The sequence below is a fragment of the Temnothorax curvispinosus genome, unplaced genomic scaffold (assembly GCF_003070985.1).
Source record: "Temnothorax curvispinosus isolate PA1 unplaced genomic scaffold, ASM307098v1 QBEX01000472.1, whole genome shotgun sequence".
In the NCBI taxonomy this organism is placed as follows: Eukaryota; Metazoa; Arthropoda; class Insecta; order Hymenoptera; family Formicidae; genus Temnothorax; species Temnothorax curvispinosus.
The window spans coordinates 1-3,800 of NW_020210252.1; the positions used below are offsets into that span (position 1 = coordinate 1).

At 33.8% G+C, this 3,800-nt stretch overlaps 1 long non-coding RNA gene across 2 annotated transcripts; it reads left to right on the forward strand.

Annotated features, from left to right (window-relative positions):
- Window positions 1-256: 256 nt before the first annotated feature.
- LOC112454476 lies at window positions 257-3,706 on the forward strand. 2 transcript variants are annotated; one of them, XR_003040730.1, is made up of 4 exons: window positions 261-500; window positions 588-684; window positions 1,107-3,489; window positions 3,611-3,706. It is a non-coding gene; the product is annotated as an uncharacterized LOC112454476 (long non-coding RNA). The 2 variants fall into 2 exon arrangements; XR_003040729.1 differs by lacking the exon at window positions 3,611-3,706 and having other exon boundaries at window positions 257-500; window positions 1,107-2,958.
- Window positions 3,707-3,800: the final 94 nt, after the last annotated feature.

The window sequence follows — 3,800 nt, forward strand, 5'->3', positions numbered from 1 at the left end:
GTAAATGTTTATTATGGTAATTTGGTTGTTCAACAGTATACAGTGTAGGTTCTTTTTTATACGCTTCTATTAATACTGTTATCTGCTCTTTACTCCACGACATTTTCGATCGACGTGTACTACGAAATTAACACAATTGAAATTTCTTTCCTGAAAATGCTGTCGATCGTCTGCTCGATCGTGACTATTTTCAGGCCGTATTCATAAGTCGAATCTTATATTTAAGTCCGTCTTAAGTACGATCTTAAGATGCCATTAACCAATCACAGAGCCGTATTAGCATCTTAAGACATTACTTAAAATAAGAACCAACTAAATACCGGCCTCAATGTCTTAATTGATGCATGCAATGATGCATGCCTGCGTGCCTGGTTCAATGCATGAACATGTCTATGCATGTATCAAAGCATGCATAGCGGCATGTCTATCATACAAGAAATCGTACTTCGTGTGATTTCGGCTTTAAGCTGCCGTAATCAACGTTTACACACATAATTAAGGTATGTATAAATTGTAATTTGACCTATAATTTGTATTTCTATTTTCATTATTTATTTATAAATACTATGGTCATCTTTTCCTCACAGTTTGGGTAAGATGGCCCACGTCGATTGCTTATCACACAGCTCGTGACACTAGTTTTTTGTTATTATAGAAGAGGATTGTGGATGATGTGCAATAAAAGTAAGATTTTTCATTTTGATTTTGTTCTAGTTTCGAGAAATATTATGATATTTACTTTGTAAGTATTTAGCTATCAAGCGAGAATCTCATTATTTAATTGCTCGATATCGCGTTACTTCTTGAGTTTCTATAGAAAGAATTTAACAATACTTATCGCATAACAAGTGATAAGGTAGTCAATTAACTTTTACTTATATGGAAAAACGGTAAACTCTACTGTTGAAAATGAGGTTAGGAAGTGAGGTTATAAAACCTACTGTCTTGTGTACTGACAAAGTATAGTCAATATATACGTGCAAGGTGATAAAAATTACTTCAAAATTTTCAAAAAGACAATAATAATATTTATGAATGGTATTTATAAGTAGTGACCACGGTCTTACATAAGACCGTGGTAGTGACAGTGTTTTGTGTTTTTATAGATGCCAAATAAAAATGGGAATCGAGAACATACGCGAGGTAAATTGTCGCAGGAGCAGTTAACTGCAGCTCTAGAAGCCATTAAAAATAGCACTTCTATACGTCAAGCAAGCATTGAAAATGGTATTCCCAGAAAGACTCTTGAAAGAAGATTTAAATCTGCTAACGCAACAAAGGGTGGAATGGGGCCAACCTGCTCGCTTGGAATGAAGAATGAAGAAAGATTGGTGCACCATATTAAAATGATGCAAAAGCATGGTTTTCTACTTACTCGAGATGATCTTCGTACACCGTACACTGGCTTATAACTTTGCTAATCAACTTGAAATCAAACATAGATTCAATAATATAACTCAAAAAGCTGGATATGAGTGGCTTTCTTCATTTTTGTCTAGACATCCTGATGTTTCAGTACGCAAATAAGAAAGTTTATCTCTTGCCAGAAGTCTTTGTATGAATAGACAAAGAGTAAGTGAGTATTTTAAACTTCTGGGTGAAAATTTTGAACAAAATGGGCTATTTAATAATCCAGGTTCTATTTATAATATGGATGAAACTGACTTACAGTTAAATAATTGTCCTGCCATGTTATCGCTGATGTTCAAAATCTGTTTTCTCTGTAAGTTCTGGAGAAACAATAACAGTAGTAACTTGCTGTAATGCAGAGGATGATATTTCTTTCTCCGGCTTGTATAATGAAAGAAAGAAAGAAAAAAAAATTCGAAGATGGCATACCTCCAGGATCTGTTGTTTACATGTCTGAAAAATCAGCTTATGTATATAAACACGATATTATTTTTTGACTGCTTAAAAATCACTTTCTTCCCCGAAAGCTAGTAGGACCTGTAGCTTTGATTCTAGATGGCCATTCTTCTCATTGCAATTCTATCGAAATGCTTGAGTTCGCGCAATCCGAAGGCATTTTGTTAATTTGTCTTCCCAGTCATACTACACATTATCTACAGCCTCTAGATCGTGCTGTTTTTAAATCCGTAAAAAAGAATTTTTCTGATGCTGCTTCTAAATGGCTGAAAAATCATTCTGGCCGAAAACTTACACGAATGCAATTTGGAGGACTATATATTAAATGAGACTTGGAACAAATCAGCAACACCAGCAAACGGTATTTCGAGATTTAGAATTTTCCATTGGAATTTATCTTTTTAACCCTGATGCAATTCCTGACTATGCATTTGTTAAATCTGATGATAATATATCAACAAATCCTACTCCAGGGAGACCAATTTCCCCAGTTACTTTTGAAGATTCTTTGGGAAATACATGTAATGAAGTTGAAGTTAACACAGCTAATTCTACAGTTATATACAATATACAAAATATAGATATTTTTGAGACAGCTTTTGTAGACAGCTTGATGTAGACAGCTTTTACGGGAATCTATTGGAGGGAGAAGAACAATATTGGTGGACGCAGTTCTGCGCCGCGATCGAGTTAAGACAATGGATTAACAGTTTCTCAAGAGTATCACGATAAATAAGATTAGATTCGATGCTGGTGATAATGTAGAAATGTATCATAATCATAATTTGACGATTTCATAAAGAAGAAGACCAATATCTTGTGTAAAGCTAGCTGAACAGTTTTATGCTTCCAGTATCAATTAAAATTCTTAACTAGCCTCTTAAATAGTCTAACTGTTAGTTCTTTCGCACGTTATTATGTAACATTAGCAAAGACTGAATTAGATTATACGTAAAGTGTGGCTTTATCTTTATTTGTAACTCTATTGTACAATGTCACAGGACATCGAAAAAAAAAGAAACGTTTAGATATTCTATAATTTATGTACAATACAGAACTTATAGAGAATTGATAACCATTTAGCAGGATAAACTGTGTTGGCGTACTCTTTCTACATGCGCACCTTCCTCAAGAGCCGAGACTCGAACCAGATCCGTGAAAAATATCGCCAATTTCGTAGAGCTTTTGTACAGTTTTACTCTAGGAATATCGCGAGAGAAAGAAAGACTTCGGAGATTTTTATCTGAATCGATCAACATAAAGAGAGAGCATAGTAAAGAAGCTATTAGCTTTCGAGAATTTGAACGCATAATACTTTGTTATAATACTATGAGCGAATTAGTTTACGTCACTCTGTCAAGTTTTAATATTAAATTACTAATAATATATCGATATCGGTAGTTTAATAATAATACATTTAAAAGCGCTCAATTTAAAAGTAGGGCAATCCTAATAAACAACTGTAAAAAAAATTCAAGGTGGAACGCAATGGACAATCCGGTTGCTCTGACATGCTAACTTAAATGGCAAAAAATACTTCTCAGCGGTAATGACATTTGAGTCTCTTTTAATTGGGTTGTGGCAGGGCGTTTGAGATAACCTGCTCTTCACCCTGCACAGCTGGTACAATCTTTACAAACTTAATTAGCAACTATCGCTTATAGCTACAGGCTTATTAGCCTGTATATTTATTTATTTCAGTATAAAATAATTTTTAAAACGTTCATATTAATTCTGATTGCAGACGGACCTTCGGGAACACTAGCGCCTTCTTCTTTTAACATGAATAACTAAAAATCTATATTTCGGCTAATTACCGAGTTTATAAATATTTAATTAAAATTATCTGGGTGACTCACAAACCTTTTTAATCACACTTCGTAACTCTTCATACAAAATACAAACGATTCCGTATAAAAACTTTTATTAATTTA